Source organism: Balaenoptera physalus (assembly GCF_965194825.1).
Source record: "Balaenoptera physalus genome assembly, chromosome: 11".
NCBI lineage: Eukaryota > Metazoa > Chordata > Mammalia > Artiodactyla > Balaenopteridae > Balaenoptera > Balaenoptera physalus.
Window position 1 is genome coordinate 2,751,528 of NC_138896.1, and position 21,031 is coordinate 2,772,558.

Here is a 21,031-nt window from a genome sequence, read left to right on the forward strand (position 1 = left end):
AAGCCCTGGTCCGGGAAGATCCCACATGCCACGGAGCAAATGAGCCTGTGCGCCACAACTACTGAGCCTGCACGCCACAACTACTGAGCCTGTGCTCTAGAGCCCACGAGCCACAACTACTGAAGCCCACGCACCTGGAGCCTGTGCTCCGCAACGAGAGAAGCCACCGCAGTGAGAAACCCGCGCACCGCAACGAAGAGTAGCCCCCTCTCGCCGCAACTAGAGAAAGCCGGCACGCAGCAACGAAGATCCAACGCAGCCATAAATAAATAAATTAATTAATTAAAAAAATATCTTGTGATAACCTATAACGGAAAAGAATCTGAAAAAGAATATATATATATATATATATATATATATATATATGAATCACTTTGCTGTACACCTGAAACTAACACAACATTATAAATCAACTATACTTCAATTAAAAAAAAAGAATAACACGGTATTAGAAATATAACACTGTATTAGAAATATAGCACTGTACTCTTAAATCAATTGATTAAGACTCTAGGATCTGAAAACTGGAATTCTATTTACCTGAAGCTTTATTTCACTTCCACAGAATCATGGGATTTTATAGCAAAAAGGATCCTTAGAAGATTACATCCTCTGTGTTGATGTCAGGCAGACTTGGAAACATATTAATCCTACTCTCTGCTGGGTTGGTTAAAATCCGAGGATGTGCCTTGACAACATAATATATCCACTCTAGGTTCCTGAAGGAAAGGATAAAATCAAATTCTTTGCTATTCTATGTTTATCAAAAGTTTAGCCTCGAAACACACATTTCTGGAGGGCTGCTCAGAAGACATGGGATCCATCTGTTCACCTAATCAGTGTGTAATACATCCTCGGATCATGCCACGTGACTGAAGGGTCACACATCAGAATCATAAGATAGTGGTTCCTCCTTGATTTGTCATGTTAAAAAAAAAGCCTCACACTATTACTGTAGGAGTGTTATAAAAAATCTTGTTCACAACATCCTATGGCATCAATTTCATAAATATCCAAAGAAGAAATCTTTCCCAGGTCCCACTGCCTGGGAAAGTTGCACTTCCCCTGAGCAATTGCTTTGCTTTTATCATATCCGGAAGTCTTGCAAAAAGCCTGGCTTCCTTTTTTCTTTGACATCTGGGAAGCTCTGAGCCTACCTCATGATCTATATTTTGTGTACTAACGTTAGTTGGTGCCTTTGATAAGAGCACATTGGATCAGAGCATGAAACCTGCAGCTCTGCTATTCACCAACCATGTGGCCATGGGCAGTCGGCTCTCAACTATAAAATGAGGGCAGTAATAATGCTCACTTCATAGACTGTTTTGAGGACTAAATGTACATAAATCACTTTGAACAGTGCCTAGGACACAGTAACCACTATTATTAATTCAGACCTTTTCCCCTGTGACGAAATTGATCCTGACCACACAGATCTTCTCTTTCCAATGAAAAGAAGGTAGTTTTCCTACTTATCCAATGCTGACTCATATTTTTGAAAAGCAAAAGGAAATAAGTAACTACTTATAGTCAATGCCTTTGGAGATGAGCTTCAAATCTGTTTCAGGACTTCCTTGTAATGGGATGGGGGCTGGTGGCAGCGCTGAGACTCAATTACACAAATAAAAACAAAGAAGCTGCTCAGAAAAGTGCAGAAAATGGAGAGTTCATTTCTCCCTCCCTCTCTCTCCCTTCCCCCCGCCTACTTTTTCTTTCCTGCCCAGCATACGTGGCAGATACAAAGGAAGGCAACAGATCTATTCCATGAGCCACAAAGAACACAAAAATAATCAGAGGAAAAGAATCTTTTCTTCTTATTTTATTACTTCCTGTTCTTGAGAGAGCTGGTTGAATCAACTGATTTTACCACCTTACAAATATAAAATAAACAGATGTTTTAGAATACAAAGAAATAACCATCATAACTGAAGTGGCCATCTGTAACGGTTAATGGCTTTTCCGTGTACTTTTCCCCTTTGGAAAGCTTGAAGGCAAAGAAAGATATACTAGATCCAGTTTGTTTAAAGTATGGATTACAGCACTGAGAGTAATCTAATGAAAAGTTCTGTCTCTAAATTTCAAATCGACAGCCAAATTTAAACTGAGTTTGAGACAACAGAGCTTGACAACTTCTGGTATGTTCAATGTGCTGGTAAACACACGAGTGGAGATCCCTGGGGAGAAACTCTGTGACCACCAGTTTGCATAAGGATGGTAATCATTTTTATACAAGTAATCAAAATCCAGAAACCGCTGGCTATTTTAAAAACCTCATTTGTCAAACATTATGGAACAAAAGTCACAACAAAAGAGTTCTTAATCGGCAAACCTCTTTAAAATTAGCAATTGTAATGTATTCTTAATATTACTATAAAATTAAAATAGACTATAATTTGGGGGGTTAGTTTTCTTAGTTATAGACTGTAACTTGTTTTATAGTTATGACCTTTTTATGGTTATGATGGTTTAAAGAACTAACCATTTTTATGTACTCTTTGAGGCCCTGAAAGTACGCAAATAAACAAAAGAGATGAACTCCCTGCCATCCCTGAGGAGCAGGATAAAGGCAGGCAGACAAGCTGAAAACAATTGGCTTCCAGGATGCTGAAACACTGGAAGCAGAGGTGCTGCTGGGCAACACAGGGCACCGAGTCTCCCATCTTCCTTTGAACTGAGAAGTCCTGGGACTTCCCTGGCGGTCCAGGGGTTAAGACTTCACCTTCCAGGGCAGAGGGTGCGGGTTTGATCCCTCATCGGGGAGCTAAGATCCCACATGCCTCGGGGGTCAAAAAACATAAAACAGAAGCAATATTGTAACAAATGCAATAAAGACTTTAAAAACGGTCCACATCAAAAAAATCTTAAAAAAAAAAAAGGAAGAAATAGAGGAGTGTTAGAGAAGAGGCTGTTTAGGCTCATATCCATTCCATGGGACCCTAAATTGGTACATCTTAGTCTGTTCAGGCTGCTGTAGCAGAATACCATAGACTGGGTGGCTTATCAACAATGGAAGTTTATTTCTTCTAGTTCTGGAGGCTGGGGACCCCAAGCTCAGGGTGCCAGCTCGCTCGACTTCTGGCGAGAACCCTCTTCCAGGTTGCAGAAGGAGAGTGTATCCTCACAAGGCAGAGAGAGGCGAGAGCGCTCTGGAGTCCCTTTGACAAGGACACAAATTCCATTCATGGGGGCTCCACCTTCACGATCTAATCACCGATCTAATCACCTCTTAATGGCCCCACCTCCTAAGACCATCACACTGGAGGTTAGGATCTCAATATATGAACTTCAGGGGGACACAAACATTCGGTCTATTGCATACAACCACTTTGGAAAGTACTTGGTGCTATTTGTTGAGTCAAACATTAACAGAAATTCTACCCTTTGGTTTAAGCCCCAAAGAAGTTATTGCTTAAGTACAATACAAAGTAGGAAAAACCTTGAAACAACCTAATTGTCTATCAATAGAATAATGGAAAACAAACTCTGGTATATACATATAGTGGGATGGTGTCAGAAGATTCCATATACTTTTGAAAGATTCCATATAGTATTGATATAATTCTTTTTTTAGTTAAAAACAAGTGTATTAGATAATATTTTAAGGAAATATATAGATAAAACCATGTAAAGCAAAGGACTAACAGGCAAAAAGACAAGGGAATGATGAATACCCCAAACGCAGGGAGGCCCGGAACAAGAGGGGAGTGTACTACAGAGCTAGTTGTAGGTTAATATCAAGGTTCTGGCTGTTGAATTGGATGGCAGCTTCATGGATGCCTAATCAATATTAAAAATAAGTAAAAAAATAAATGAGGACCTTGCATGGATCAGTAGTGAGAACATGTCATGAACCAGAAATTATTATTAATCTATTTGTGCACCACTTGAGGTCCATTTTAAAAGACGCAAAATGAAACAAACAAAATAACAGTATTCTCAGATTAAAATTTTAGATTATTTCTCAAAATATAGGCATGTCACAAGGAAGAAATGGAAAAAGAAATCAGGCTAAATGTCTTTTATTTGAAAGTTGGAGGTTAGATACTGATTAATTCTCAACATTGATAGATATTTCAAATACAGCTAGTAAAAATTTAAACACAAGAGATAAAAAAACAAAACCATAATCAACGAAGTTTTACAGGCAAAGGAGAAAAAAGAAATAATCAGGAAAGCTTAACAAATGAAAGCCATTAAAAATGTCAGAAATAAGAAGAAACATAATTATTACAATAAATTTGTGAGAATTGAGGATGAAACAAGCTCAGTGCCTCAAATCTTATTTTATTTACTTACTTAGAAGATAAAAAACTGGAGTGACCAAATTAAGATAGGCCATTTGAGGAATTTCACTGCTGGGGCCCAGGTTCGATCCCTGGTCAGGGAACTAAGATCCCTGCAAGCTGCATGGAGCGGCCAAGAAAAAAAAAAGATAGGCCATTTGAGACACTGAAAGATTTTAACATAATATTCACATGCATTTAATTGGCTTTACAAGTTACATAAATATTATGTTCATTAATTTAAAAATATAAAAGTAGCTACCTCTGTAATGGCCTATACTTTCCTCTTTTAGACCCTTAACAGGATTTTCTTTAGGTAAGTAGTCCCAAGACTGTAGGCTATTGGGTTAGTCTTTTCTAGCTCTATCTTTTTTTTTATTTTTTATTTTTATTTATTTATTTATGGCTGTGGTGGGTCTTCGTTTCTGTGCGAGGGCTTTCTCTAGTTGAGGCAAGCGGGGGCCACTCTTCATCGCGGTGCGCGGGCCTCTCATTATCGCGGCCTCTCTTGTTCGGAGCACAGGCTCCAGACACGCAGGCTCAGTAGTTGTGGCTCACGGGCCCAGTTGCTCCGCGGCATGTGGGATCCTCCCAGACCAGGGCTCGAACCCGTGTCCCCTGCATTGGCAGGCAGATTCTCAACCACTGCGCCACCAGGGAAGCCCTAGCTCTATCTTTTAATTGTTCTCAGCCTCTCCAGGATATAGAAATTCTCTTGTGTTTATTAAAACCATGCGAAGGAGGCATTGTGATTCTACCCACCCCCTTTTTTTATTAGATGGGGAAACAGCCTAGAAAGGTTAAGTAGTATTTCCAGGCCACACAGCTGGTAAGCCATGCTTCCAGCATTCAAACCCCAGTGGCTGACCCCACGGCCAGCATTCAATTACAAAGCTGTTACTGAAACCACAGGCCGCGTGTGATAATCCACTCTTCAGTATAAAAACCACATGAGACCATACAGAAGATAACCTAGAAACAAAGTGAAGCTATAATCATGCCCTCTGTCTTCCCTTACCCTTGGAAGATTCCTGATATATAAGTTTGCAATGTGTAAGGTATAAGACTACGTACATAAGAACAAAATCAGAATGGTCCTTTGCTGCCCTCTTATGGAGGATGTCCACAGACACACAAAAATCCCCAGCCAGTAACTGCAGTGTCACTTTGTCATAACTAAATTATTTCAGGTGTACCCAGCTTTAAATGATAGATGAGTTTCTAGTACGATGCAACTAGTACATAAGAGGTACCCGATAAATATTTGTGGAATTGAACTGCAAGTTTTATCCACTGAATCTCTGATATGTACTAGGAGTTTGATTTTATAAGAATCCTATGATAAATTATTTATTTAGTTAAAGGACTAAACACCTTTCAATATAATCTTTATGGTTTACAGACTGGCATATATTATGTTTATTTAAAATTATAAAATTGCATCACGTAGCCGATTTATTCACAATAAATAAATAAAATAAAATTTACAAAATAAATAAAAATCATAATCTAAAAATATTTGTTTCAAGCACCTTTGCTTCCTTTCTTAAAATTGAAGTATATTTGATTTACATTATTAATTTTAGTTTCAGTTGTAAAACACAGTGATTCAGCATTTTTATAGATCATACCCCATTTAAAGTTATTATAAAACAATGGCTACATTCCCTGTTCTGTATAATACATCCTTGTTGCTTGTCTATTTTATATGTAGTATTTTTTCTCTTAATCCCCTACTCCTAACTTGCCCCTCCTCCCTTTCCTCTTCCCGCTGGTAACCATTAGTTTGTTCTTTTTTTTTTTTTTTTTGGCAGAGTGTCTAGTTTATTATGAAAGGATTCTCCCAGTATGTACACAGGAACCCAACTGTCAGTTTATCCCCCCACCCCCCACCCTCCCCCCTCCCCACCACCGCCACCGGCATACCAGCAACAACAGGGTTCCTTCGTGGTACCTAGAAGAACCGCAAAACTGCTGGGATGAAAACACCATCGATGCCCCCTGTGTTGTGTACTTTACATACTCTGAGGCAGTGTGATAAAGCTCTCAACACAGCGGCCTATCCAGGTAAGGTCATCCACCAAATGCATGCTCCCAGGCCTAAGAGAGACTCTCACTACAGACGAGGATACTGAGACCCAAACTCCAAAAGCCTGAGCTCGGGTCCAGGGCACTGGTTCCTCTACAGCAGCAGTGGGACACATCACAACGACTGGGAGGGTTTCAGCGCTACGCCTACAGGGCCCCACTCGGTCAGAGGGCCTGGGGACACCCGTGACAGGCTGCAGAGGAGTGAATGCTCACAGAGCAGGGATGCAGGGGGTCGTCACTCCTTGCCCTCCTTTTTTCACAGTCGTATATAACCAGATGGTACATACAAAAACATACAGTTCGCTTTTATTTATAATCAAATGGGCGCTATACTTTCAAGTGCCTAATTCCCACTTTAAAACTTCATGCTGCTGGCAAGCCAAGATACTACTTTTTTACACATTAAATCCCACACTGGGCTTCAGGAGATAGATTATAACAGAAAATAACTCACCGTCATCCCCCTTTGCCATGAGACCGGTAGCTCTGGTCTGCCAGGTATTGATAAGAGAAGGCAGCAAATCAATCAGTGGACAAAAATCTTATGGGAGAGATGCCTGGCTGAAATAGCAGACCCCACCCGAGGGAAACTGGCCCCTCTCAACCTAGAGTTATTCTCGGACCAACATGGACAGCACCTCACCAGCCAGCCGTCTGCTGCAACGGAAAGCATTAACCGACACCCGTCCGCAGAAGCAAAATCAGTCAGGTGGGGGGGCAAGTTTTCTTCGCAAAGCAAACGCAGCAGTGTACACAGCGTGTACAGCTTGTCCCCCAGCAAGGCTCAGTTGAGGGGACTTGAGTATCAAGGACAAAGGATTTAAGCCATTGATTAGGGTGCCACTGGGACTGGAATGAGAGGTTTTGTTACTGTAAATTCCCCACAACAAAGAAAGAGGGGTCTAGAGCTTGGGAAGGTTACGACACAGGTCTGCTTTTCCGTGACAGCTCGGCCAGCTCCTCCCTGATGTGCTGCACAGAGACCTCATCTCTCTTCGGCTTTGCTCGCTGCAGCGCTTCCCGGTAGACCTCTTCTGCTTGTGCGTATCGCTCTCCGTGCACCAGCACCGCAGCCGGGTTACGGAGCAGCACGTGGAGCTCGGGTGCTCCACCTGCCTCGCCAGGTCTGAGGCCCTCTGCGCGTGAGCACAGGCCTCGTCGGAGCGGCCCTGCACATCCAGGCTGGTGGCCAGGCCACTCAGCAGCACGATGGTCTGTGGGTGTCTTTCTCCTAGTATTTCTTCAGAAATCTGCAAAGCTTTTTCATACATCCTTTGTGCCTGTGATGGCTGCTTGGAGAACAGAAGGTAGCGGGCATAGCTGTCTAGGCACATGCCCAAGAGGAGGTGGGTGTTGGCTTTCTCTTCCACTGACAAAGTGTCTTCTGATAATTCCTTTTCTCTTTCAATTTTTTCCTCTAGAGTTGAAATGCAGAATTCATAACCAGCAAGAGCCAATTCCTGCCTATTCTGAGCAGCATAAATAGTGGCCAGCTTTAGAGAGATTTCTATTATTGCATTGTCTTCCTGTTGCATGCCCCCTCCAAGCAGGTGACTCATTGTTGCTTTAAAAAGTTTTTCTGCATTTTCAAGCTGACCCCGTATAAATGCTAAGTTGGCCATCAAATCGTAAGTGTAAGTGATGGCCTTCTTGTTATCACTCTTATAGGCAAGACGAAGAGCATCATGCAGAATTAGCTCTGCCTCTGCTGGCTCATCTTTCATGATGCACAACTGCCAGCAGCGGCAGCAGGCCCGGGCCCAGGCCGCGCGGCGCCTCTCGGCACGGCAGCACGACCGCCGCGGGCGCTCGGCATCCCGCCGGACCCGGCAGCAGGCGCGCCGAGAGGCTCCGACCCCGCCGCCCCGCCACCCGCAGGAGGCCTAGGGCCAGGCCCGCGCCCAGGGGCCGGTACATGGTCCCATTAGTTTGTTCTTATATCTGTGAGTCTGTTTCTGTTTTTGTTACATACATTTGTTTGTTTTATTTTTTAGATTACACATATAAGTGATGATATAGAGTGTCTTTGTCTGACTTATTTCACTAAGCATAACACTCTCTAGGTCCATCCATGTTTTTGCAAATGACAGAATTTCATTCTTTTTTATGGCTGAGTAATATTCCATTGTATATATGTACCACATCTTCTTTACCCATTTGTCTGTTGATGGACACTTAGGTTGCTTCCATATCTCTGCAATTGTAAATAATGCTGCTATGAGCATTGGGGTGCATGTATCGTTTTGAATTAGTGTTTTTGCTTTCTTCAGATAAATAACCCGGAGTGAAATTGCTGAATCATGGTAGTTCTATTTTTAGCTTTTTGAGGAAACTCCATACTGTTTTCCAGAGTGGCTGCACCACTTTAACATCATTTGGAGAAGAGCCCTCTATGGAACTGACATTTAAGCCAACACCTGAAGGATAAGTTGTAGTAGTCTAGGTGAAGAGTGAGAAAAGAGAAATCCAGGCAGAAGAAATAGCAAAAACCCTAAGCCTTAAGATAAGTAAGAGCATGGCACGCTTTAGGTCATGAGGCCAGTGAGACTCAGAGATGAGACTGGAAAATAGAGCCTAAATTGTCAAGGCTTTACAGGCCATGTGAAGGAGTTTGATTTCATTCAAAGAACCACAGTACCATTGAATGGTTTGGAGCAAGAAAGCAATGAGACCTAATTCACGCTTTTAAAAGCTTACTCCAGTTTCTGGATAGAGGATGGTTTGGAGCACAGCAAAGGCAAGAGTGGAGAAATCATAGAGAAATAAAGAAGGCAACTGCAGGAGTTCCAACAAGATGGAAGCTTGGACTATGGTGGTGACAACGGAATTAGAAAGAACACAGAGAATTTAATAGATGTTTTAAAGGTAAAATTAATAGAACTTGATGATGGACTTGATGTAGACTGATTTGAATGGAGGTATCTCACATACTGAGGTAAGGAAGACCAAGGAGCCAGTTTAGGGGGGTGGGGGGAGATTTCTGAGAGATATCCAAGTAAATCTGTCAAGTAGCCAGTCCATAAATGACAAATAATGGAAATGGATGAGCTCACTTAAAGAGATAGTAGGGTGAGAAGAAAAGAGACTCAAGACTAAGCCATAGGGGAGGATAAAGAGGAAGAGCCCCAAAGACCCAGAGAGGAGGAAAGTCTGGAGACTGCTATGCCACCTAACTTTTAGTAATTGGAGCTGTTAAAAGAACATATGAATAGCAGGTTAGTCCATTTGACTAACTTTTTAAAAAATAAATTTATTTATTTAATTTATTTATTTTTGGCTGTATTGGGCCTTCATTGCTGTGCACGGGCTTTCTCTAGTTGTGGCGAGCGGGGGCTACTCTTCGTCACGGTGCGCAGACTTCTCATTGCAGTGGCTTTTCTTGTTGTGGAACACAGGCTCTAGGCGTGCGGGCTTCAGTAGTTGTGGCACATGGGCTCAGTAGTTGTGGCTCGTGGTCTGTAGAGTGCAGGCTCAATAGTTTTGACGCACAGGCTTAGTTGCTCTGCGGCATGTGGATCTTCCCAGACCAGGGCTCAAACCCGTGTCCCCTGCATTGGCAATCGGATTCTTAACCACTGCACCACGAGCAAAGTCCAATTTGACCAATTGCTTACAAAGATCTTATAGAAGAATTAAACGCTCAAAACCAGCATATTGTAGAAGTTCACTCCCTAGCATTGTGATTGCATCATAAAATGTGGTAAATGGTTTTCAGTGGGAACGTGGGCCTCCTTCCTGTATTTTGAACACATCAAATGTATTCCTATCTCAGGGTTTTCACACTTGCTGGTGTTTGGAACACTCTTCCCCCAATGGCTCCCCTTTCATATTATTCAAGTCTCAGTTCAAATGTCACTTCCTCAGAGAAGCTTTGATGACCATCCTCTAAGTAGCTTTCCTCTACCCTGTCATTCTGCTTTATTTTTTCACTGCACTTACTATTATATGTATCCTACCTACAAGAATGTAAGAGCAAGGACCTTATACATCCTGAGTTCACCATCATTTCCCCAACGCCTAGAATAGTGCTTAAGACACAGTAGGGGGCTTCCCTGGTGGCACAGTGGTTGAGAATCTGCCTGCTAATGCAGGGGACACGGGTTCGAGCCCTGGTCTGGGAAGATCCCACATGCCGCGGAGCAACTGGGCCCGTGAGCCACAACTACTGAGCCTGCGCGTCTGGAGCCTGTGCTCCGCAACAAGAGAGGCCACGATAGTGAGAGGCCCGCACACCGCGATGAAGAGTGGCCCCCGCTTGCCGCAACTAGAGAAAGCCCTCACAGAAACGAAGACCCAACACAGCCAAAAATAAATTAATTAATTAATTAAAAAAAAAAAACTGATCATTTAAAAAAAAAAAAAAAGACACAGTAGGGACTCCACAAATATGGGGAATAAAGAAAAGAAATATATAATAATTTTCCAATAAGCCTAGGGAATCACTGCTATCCATGGCTTGGAAAATATAATATTAAAGGTAGATCTGCATCAGATAAAAGCAAAATGTATTCTAGAATTCTGAATCCGTTGTTGGCGTCTTATCTTTCTTCTAGTCCTGAGGATACACTGAGCTTTCGTGCTGCACTGCTACTTGCTTCCCTTAGGTCACACTTGGCAATATCACTCTTCTCCTAATGAGGAAGCCTAGCTCAATAAGTGAATGGATAAACGGTGGTACGGTCAGACACAGGAATTTTATTCAGCAACAAAAATAATAAATTATCAAGCACTCTCTCCCCCTAAAAAGACACATAGGAAATGTAAATACACATTGCTAAACAAAAGAAGCAAATCTGAAAAGACTACATAGTGTATGATTCCAGGTATATGATATTCAGAAAAGACAAAACTATGGAGACAGTAAAAAGATCAGTGGTTGTCAGGGATTCAGGGGGAGGAAAGGAGGGATGAATGGGTGGAGCACGGGAGATTTTTAGGGCAATGAAACTATTCTGTGTGATACTGTAATAGTGGATACATGACATTATATTATACATTTGTCAAAACCCATAGAACTGTAAGATGCAAATAGTGAATCTTGGGACTTCCCTGGTGGTCCAGTGATTAAGACTTCCACTGCAGGGGGCACGGGTTCAATCCCTGGTTGGGGAGCTAAGATCCCACATGACTTGTGGTGCAACCAAATAAAAAAAAAAAAAGTGTATTTTAAAGAGTGAACCTTAATTGAACTATGGACCTCAGTTAATAATAATGTATCGATATTGATTTATTAATTATAACAAATGTACCACACTAATGTAAGATGTTAATAGCAGAAATTGCAGGGGTGGAGGTAGGAGAAGAATATAGAAACCCTTTGTACTGCCTATTCAATTCTTCTGTAAATTTAAAACTGTTCTAAAAATTAACATCTATTGGACTTCACTGGTGGTCCAATGGTTAAGACGCCATGCTTCCACTGCAGGGGCATGGGTTTGATCCCTGGTCAGTGAACTAAGATCATGCATGCCATGCAGCCAAAAGAAAAAGAAAAAAAAAAAGCTAAGAAAAATAACATCTATTAATTTTAAGAAACCATATGACTTGGAAAGGAAGAAGTAAAAGTGTCTTTATTTGCAAACAAGTGATTAATACGTAAGAAATCCTAACAGATCTGCACAAAAACCACTAGAAAAAATGCGTTTAACAAAGTTGTGAGATACACAGTCAATATACAAAAATTATTTATATTCTATATATAGCAGTAAACAAATGACAATTGACATTGAACAGATACCATGGCACCAAGAAATGTGAAACATGTAAGGATAAATTTAACAAAATATGTGTTAAGACTTATATACTGAAAACTAGAAAATACTGCTCAGAGAAATTTTTAAATATATAAATAAATGGAGATGTATACAATGTTCATGGATCAAAAGACTCAATATTGTTAACATGTCAATTCTTTCTAAACTGAACTACAGATTCAGCACAAATTCCAATCAGTATCATAGCAGGATCTTTTGAAAAATCAACAAGCACACTTCTGTGGTTTCTGGGCAGACATGTAAAATGGTTTTACGTTGTCACTTCCATTCTTACAAGAAAAAAATCTAAACAAACTGAAAATCAATAATTCTTCTTTGATACATCAGAGAATTGAGGTCACAGGGCAAACTGCTGCCCCCAAAGCTGGGGAAACAGACAGGATACAAAGAATCTGAGATACGAAGAATCACAGCTTACTGGGAACAAATACCTAGGAGCAGAAGCTGGCAGCTGGTGCCAGTATTGGAAAGAACACTTTAAACTGTAATTGATGAATTGCTGGAGGCTTAGTGTGGAGAAGCTTAAGAGTTAAAATATCCTAAGAGAGCCCATTCTTGTCGGGGGCGGGGGGGGAATCCCATACTTACATGAGTTTTACCTCCTGGAATCCTACTACTGTAAAGGTCAGACAAAAATCCTTTTGTGCTTCCAGGAGGGGATTGGGAAATGAACCACATAAAAGTGCACCCAGAGTGTTTTGTTCTTGTTAACAAGGGAAACTATTTTACCAGAGCCTGGGTTTTTACCTTCGCCTAACTGGCCAAAGGGCAGGGAAACAACTCCATCCTCCTGTAGCCTTCAAAGTGGGCAAAGGCAAATACACAAATCAGGATCCCTGAAAAGACTGAGACCTAATCATAGGGCAATAGATTGCTTCTCCTCCCACATACCTTACCACAAAATCAATACAGCTCCTCTATAATCACAGGGGATTACAGCTAAATTAACAGCAAGTGTCAGAACTTATTTAAGGAGTCGCTAGGAATACCCGGAGACAATAGGGGACACAAAAACAAGGGCACTAGAGGAGATTTTTAACCTCTGACACCACAGCTACAGCCAACAGTAAACACAGCCTAACTCTAAGCCAGATAAACATAAAATCTCATTAAAGGCATATCTATCTCATTTTATCATATATAGCTTTCAACAAAAAATTTTAAGGCATGCTAAAAGGAAAAATTGCAGTCTGAGGAGGTAAAGCAAGCATCAGAACCCAACTCAGATATATGGCAGGAAATTTGGAATTATTAGATCAAGAATTTTAAATAACTATGATTAATACGCTAATAATGAGAAAAGTAGACAACATGGAAGGATAGGTAGTGTATGTAGGTAGACGGAAACACTAAGAAAGAATCAAAAAGAAAGTCTAGAAATCAAAAACACTGTGACAGAAATGAAGAATGGATGGGCCTGTAGACAGAATGGACAAGGAAAGAATCAGAGGTTGAAGGCCAATCCATAGAAACTTAAAAAAACTAAAATGCAAGGAGAAAAAAGAATGGAAAAAAATGAAATAGAATATCCACAAAATATGAGACCACTACAAAAGGTATAACACAGTGTAATGGAACTGCCAGGAAGCAAAGAAAGAGGAAAAGGAACAGAAGAAATATTCTAAGTAATAACAGCTGACAATTTTCCAAAATCAATGACATACACCAAACCACAGATCCAGGAATCGCAGACAACAAGAGGCAGGATAAATACCCAAACACCTCGGCATATCATATTCAAACTGCAGAAGATCAAAGACAAAGAAAATATCTTGAAAGAAGCCAGAGAAAAAGAACACTTTACCCATAGCAAAATAAGGATATGAATTATATCAGATTTCTCACCAGAAACCGTGCAAGCATGAAGACAGTGGAATGAAATATTTTAAATGTTGCAGGAAAAAAAGCACCAACCCAGAATGTAACTACCAGGGATGGTAATTACAAAGTTTATTCTGGGTGAGGATTTTAGGAGACAGGAGCTGGGAAAGGCAGAGAGAAAAGGGAGTGGCCCACATAATCAAGAAAGAGCAAATGAAATAATGTAACTTGGAATCTACACCAGGCAGGAGAGGAGCAAAAAGAAAAGAGGAAACGGAGAAATCAGTGGTTTCTCCCACTGATCACACGGAGACTGAAAATGCTCATAGTGGTTGTGGTTGGGAGAGGGTGTTTGAATTACTGAGTTTGGGAGAGAGGCAGGTCCAGTGTGTGCCCTTGGGTGTGGTTGCCAAGCTAAGAAAATAAAAAGACACTGGAGAAGACAGAGCATTAAGGTTAGAATTTGGGGTGACAAGACCTTGTTTTGTTTTATTTTCCCTTTCTTCTTTTTTCCAAATTTCTTTAAAGGAATAGTTAGAAAAATTAAATTAGCTTCTTATGTCCACTGTAATTACCCACCCTTTCAAACCGAAAATAGTCTGACTTTTCTCCGTTATATTTACTTTTATGTTAGAATTTAATTTTGCTTAATATGACAAGTTATCCTACAACTAAGTGGAGTTTGCTAGGTTTAAACAAGAAAGACATGCAAGGGAATTCCCTGGTGGTCCAGTGGTTAGGACTCCGAGCTTCCACTGCAGGCGTCACGGGTTCGATCCCAGATAGTCGGGGAACTAAGATCCCGCAGGCCTCAGAGAGAGAAAGGAAGGGAGGGAGGGAGGGCGGGAGAGAGAAAGAAAGAAAGACATGCAAGACTTTTAGTGAAAATTGAATGCATTTTTTAAAAAGTGAAGGACGTGCTGCAACTAAGGAGTCTGCCTGTTGCAACTAAGACCCGGTGCTACCAAAAAAAAAAAAAAAGAAGAAGGAAAAAGGTGCAGTCACTGTGAAAAATTGCTTGGCAGTTCCACAAAAAATTAAATATAGAATTACCATATGACCCAGGAATTCTGCTCCTAGGTATACAGTTGACCCTTGAACAACACAGGTTTGAACTGCAAGGGTCCACTCACTTGTGGAGTATAATAAATTGAAATTTATTTTTTTCGATAAATACATACTACAGTACTACACGATCCATCGTTGGTCGAATTCAAGGATATAGAATCACTGATATGGAGTGCTGACTACAAAGTTAGATGCTGGGACTTCCCTGGTGGTCCAGTGGTTAAGAATCCGCCTTCCAATGCAGGGGACGCAAGTTTGATCCCTGGTTGGGGAACTAAGATCCCACATGCCGCTGGGCAACTAAGCCCGTGCGCTCTAGAGCCCGCGAGCCACAACTAGAGAGAAGCTTGCACGCCCCAACGAAGAGCCCACATGTCGCAACTAAGACCCAATGCAGCCAAATAAATAAATAAATATTTTTTAAAAAATAGATGGGAGGGAGTTTGGGAGAGAATGGGTAGATGTATATTTATGACTGAGTTCCTTTGCTGTGCACCTGAAACTATCACAACATTGCTAATCGTTTATACTCCAATATAAAATAAAAAGTTAAAAAAAAATGTTGAAAAAAATAAAATAAACTTCGCACCTATTTAAAAAAAATAAAAAAGTTAGATGCTGATTTTCAACTGTAGGAGGGCCAGCGCCCCTAACTCCTGCATTCAAGGGTCAACTGTATATCCAAAACGATTGAAAGCAGGGATTCAAACAGGTATCTCCACACCCAGGTTCACAGCAGCACTATTCTCAATGGTGGAAACAACCGTGTCCATCAATAAACGAATGGATAAACAAAGCGTGGTGTATATATTACACAAAGGGATACCATTCAGCCATAAAAAGGAATTAAATGCTTATATATGCTACAACATGGATGGACCTTGAAGATATCCATGAGGTCTCGCTAAGTGATATAAGCCAGACACAGAAGGGCAAATATTGTATGATTCCACTGAGACGAGGCAGCTAGAATAGGCAATTCACAGACACAGATCAGAATAGAGGTTGCCGGGGGGTGGGGAGGAGAAAAGGAGGAGTTGGTATTTCCTGGGAATAGAGTCTATGTTGGGGATGATGATAGAGTCGATGTTGGGTGCAGATAGTGGTGATGAGTACACAGCATTGTGGATGTAACTGATGCCACTGAATTTACACTTATGAAGAGTTAAGATGATAAAAATTATGTATATTTTACCACAATTTTTTTTCACACACACACACTGTATTTTATTTTTACAAGAGATAAATAGACTGACACCAAGCATTGTAAATGGATGACCACAACAAAAGCAACAATGATTGCATTTACCAAACACGAAACATACTCATACTATGTCATAATATTGACATTCAGTCCAGTAATCCTCCACTGTAACAGCTCCTTTACTTTGCAGTGAAAATTGATTTGTATATTCTTTGTCTCTGAGTCCTTGTACCACAATTATTAAAAACTATTTTAAAAAAGGGAAGGAAAAATAAACAGTTTCTCAGACAAGTAAAAATTGACAGATTCTAAAATTTATGTGGGAGTGGAAATGGAAAGGACCTAGAATAGCCAAGCAATTTTGAAAAATAACCAAGTTGGACATCTTATACCACTTGCTGCAAAGATACAGTAATTAAGGCAGTGCAGAATTGGTGTAGGAATAGAAATGTTGACTGATGGAAAAGAACAGGCAGTTCAAAAATATACCCATGCATATATGGCCATTTGATTTCTCAGCACAAAGACAAAGGTAACTTAATGGTGTTGGAACAACTGGAAATCCATAGATTTAAAAAAAAAAAGGAATCTTGACTCTTATCTCACACCATAATGAAAAAAATCACCAGGACAAGCTAAAACCACACAATATCTAAAACAAAACATTAAAGAAAAAAACTGTTCCTTTTACTGAAAGTACATTTCTTATGCAAGAAATTGTTTTATAACAGATTTCAAGAAAAAATGCAATTAGTCGCATATAGTTAATATTGACTTTAGAAGGGCATTGAAATAAAAAATGTTTCAAAGCAGCCTGAACAGTTAAAATAAGATGCTCTCCTAAAAGCAGTCAGCTGTATTCAGTAATGCTTTTTAAGTTCTCAAAGCACTTCATGATTAGATTTATTTTTATACAAAGTTTAGAAAAGTTAAATTATTATTTTAAAAGTCTCTATTTGGGGCTTCCCTGGTGGCGCAGTGGTTGAGAATCTGCCTGCTAATGCAGGGAACACGGGTTCGAGCCCTGGTCTGGGAAGATCCCACATGCCACGGAGCAACTGGGCCCCGTGAGCCACAATTACTGAGCCTGCGCGTCTGGAGCCTGTGCTCCGCAACAGGAGAGGCCGCGATAGTGAGAGGCCCGCGCAACGCGATGAAGAGTGGTCCCTGCTTGCCACAACTAGAGAAAGCCCTCGCACAGAAACGAAGACCCAACACAGCAATCAATCAATCAATCAATCAATAAGAATGCGAATTTCTTTAAAAAAAAAAAGTCTCTACTAGATATGTATTTACCTGAAAACTATTATCAACGACCTTTCTAACCAAATATTATATCTTAAGTCACAGAGCTAAAAGTAACAAACTTCCCACCAGTGATATTTAGATAGCAATTAGCTAAACATTTAAAAGAGGAGAAAAAAGATCGTTAAGGGGATTAGTGAGAAAAAAATCACATCACTAAGAAGATAAAAGTCTGTACCAGTTTTTTCCTCCATAAATTACCAACTCAAGGACAGTACAAATTAATTAAAGATGTGGGCAGTTTTCTGAAATCTAATTCTATTAAAAAAATAGAGAGATGTGTATAATATCCTAACACAGTGAAAACGGGACAAAATTATAACTGTGCTGGATCATTCAGTAGGAATAGTATGCTGCTAAGTTTTTTAATTAAAGAAGTAGAAATACATGTTCCCTTGGAAGAGCATTTCCTGGGACCCAAAATTTGCTCTAATTCACACAGACAAATTGGAAGTGATTCAAAGCTCATTATTCTTAAAATCTTTTTAATTAACATGCAATATTGGAGGCCAGTGCAAACACTCAGAAAGCAAAAAGAATTAAAGGTAATTTGTCTTTACTTGTTTTCAAATCCCGTCTCTGCCACTCACTAGCTATGTGAACTTAGGAAAATTACCTAACCTCTCTGTTTGCAGATTTTTCATCTGTAGAATGAAGATACTATTGCCTACTGCATAGACTGATTATAAGATTAAGTGAACTAATATGTGTAAAGCAGTCATTACAGTGTCTGGCACACAGTAAGTATACATGTCAGCTATCATCACTATTACATTGTTATCATTCTCCTAAACTATGCTACAGAAAATAGATTTCTCAAAACTATTTACACAGATGGTTAGGAAGGTAGATTTGGCATACACAGTCTGATTCCAATTTCCATGTTTGACTACAGACAGTGTGTCCAAGCCCCCCTCCCATATCCCTCCCCTGTGCCCCACATCTGAGCAAGCTGATGAGAGCATCGAATGCTCCTACTTTGGTGCAAGTTCAAACCACACAAGCCCAGGCTGGGTTGTGGGAACGGCACCCCAAACCAAGTCAGTCGCCCTCCCCTGCTCTCTTGAGCCACTTTCAAACCAGGCTGGGAGCCAGCGGCTGCTCGCCCCAGAAAACCTGACTATGTAAATAAACTTTTTTTTTAATTTATTTTTTACTGAAGTATAGTTACAATGTTGTGTTAATTACTGCTGTATAGCAAAGTGACTCAGTTATACATATATATATATATACATTCTTTCTCATAGTCTTTTCCATTATGGTTTATCGCAGGATATTGAATATAGTTGCTAGTGCTATACAGTAGGACCTTGTTTATCCATTCTATATATACCAGTTTGCATCTGCTAATCCCAAACTCCCACTCCTCCCTTCCCCCACCCCCCTCTCCCTTGGCAACCACCAGTCTATTTTCTATGTCCCTGATTTTCTTTCTGTTTTATAGACAGTTTCAGTAAATAAGCTTTTCCATACCCACTTGGTGTGATGGTGGTGTCATCTGCCTCAACATCAGAACCAGTTTCTGGGCGGGGTCCATCCTCCTTCTATTGCAAGGTTTTCCAAAGAGAGGAGCTAATCCAAACAAAAAATTATATAGAAAGGGTTGAAGAATGTTATGAGAACACCAAGAAGTAAACTGAAAGATTCTGTGAAAGACACATATTATGGTGTGAAAGACACATATTATGGTGTAAAATATGTTTATGAATACCTGAAAAACAACTATTATAGTATTTCAAAACCTTCTAAAATATATTACTAGCAATAAAGTGAAAAATAATTATAGCCGTCCCTTGGTATCTGCAGGGGATTGGTTCCAGGACCCCCTCAGATACCAAAATCCATGGAAGCTCAAGTCACTTATATAAAATGGCATGATATTTGCATATAACCTATGCACATCCTCCAGTATACTTTAAATCGTCTCTAAATTACTTATAATACCTAATACAATGTAAAGGCTTTGTAAATAGTTGCCAATGTGCAGCAAATTCGAGTATGGCTTTTTGGAACATTCTGGAATTTTTCCCCCAAATATTGTTGAATCTTCATGGATGCAGAACCTGCAGACACAGAGGATCAACTGCAGCAGGGTCTGAGTTTCGGTATTTTCATACACCTCAGGATGTTGTCAGTATATTCATAAAATATACTGATTAAAAGGCAAGAAAGTATACGGTTGGGGGGAGTGTGGTTCTGTATTTCTATGTCTAAATTCAAGGTCTGTTTTTTAAATAGTAATACAGAATATTTTAATTAAAAAGTTTTAAAGCTTTTTTATTTCATCCATTAAGTTTTGCCCTCCTTCACTGGTTCTACCTAAATCTTAACTGACTAAAAATAACCTACGTAAGTGTCACATTACATCTAAAAAAAACCAAAAAACTGTTTTTAAGGAAAAAGCCAGAAAAAGAGGGACTGGAAGGAAATATCAAAATGTTAATATAGGGACTATTTCTTGGTGGTAGGATCATAGATAACTTATTTTTCACTTTATAGTTTTCCATGGTTTCTAGTTTACCTATTAACAGCAAGTCACTTGCATATTGATGCAATTTTGTTGCTGTCGTTATTTTGTTTTGTTTTCTTCACATTCATTGGACAAATGTGAGTAGGAATTGTGGGTATGGGCATTGAGATGCTTGGGAATCTCAGGCAAATTTTTATCTGTCAAAAAAAAAAAAAAGCTCCGGCTTCCCTGGTGGCACAGTGGTTGAGAATCTGCCTGCCAATGCAGGGCACACGGGTTCGAGCCCTGGTCTGGGAAGATCCCACATGCCGCGGAGCAACTAGGCCCGTGAGCCACAGCTACTGAGCCTGCGCGTCTGGAGCCTGTGCTCCGCAACAAGAGAGGCCGCGATAGTGAGAGGCCCTTGCACCGCGATGAAGAGTGGCCCCCGCTTGCCGCAACTAGAGAAAGCCCTCGCACAGAAACGAAGACCCAACACAGCCATAAATAAATAAATTAATTAATTAATTAATTAAAAAAAAAATCTAGTAAAAAAAAAAAAAAAACCTCAGGAATATATATATATAGTATATTTAGATGATCTGTAATCTTCAAAATGATAATGAAGACCAATCAGAAATACTCATTTTAACTCTATGAATTGTAGTTAGTACAGATACAATATAAATCTGTACCTATATATTTACAGATTAATATATATCCTATCAAAACTAAGTCCTGTATGGATGAAAAAAGCACAAGCACCAAGTTACAGTTTATAAAAGGGAGCGACACTGAAAGATGGAAATCCTTGTCATGAAGATCAAAGGCCCCTTGCATAGTCACATCACCCTCATGTCTGTGTTAGGCAGCCTCCTCTTTCTTGCAAGTGTTTTACCCTTGTTCTAATGTCTTCCTCTTTTACTTTATTACCTTCCAGTAACTAATATTTGTACATACACTTACAGATTGCAAAGTACTTTTCACATGAATTGTGTATTTAGGGAAACCACTCATGTTATCCAAATAAGATGAG

The 21,031-nt window shown here is 40.0% G+C and overlaps 1 long non-coding RNA gene and 1 pseudogene across 2 annotated transcripts; both read right to left on the reverse strand.

Moving 5' to 3' along the window:
• Positions 1–6,654: 6,654 nt before the first annotated feature.
• Positions 6,655–8,291, reverse strand: LOC309637909 (tetratricopeptide repeat protein 19, mitochondrial pseudogene; annotated as a pseudogene). The gene has a single exon. The product of its transcript is annotated as a tetratricopeptide repeat protein 19, mitochondrial pseudogene (transcript).
• Positions 8,292–9,610: 1,319 nt separating this feature from the next.
• LOC309637922 lies at positions 9,611–17,909 on the reverse strand. Its single transcript, XR_014250868.1, has 2 exons — positions 10,753–17,909; positions 9,611–10,421 (listed from the first exon to the last, which is right to left on the reverse strand). It is a non-coding gene; the product is annotated as an uncharacterized lncRNA (long non-coding RNA).
• Between the last annotated feature and the right edge of the window lie 3,122 nt (positions 17,910–21,031).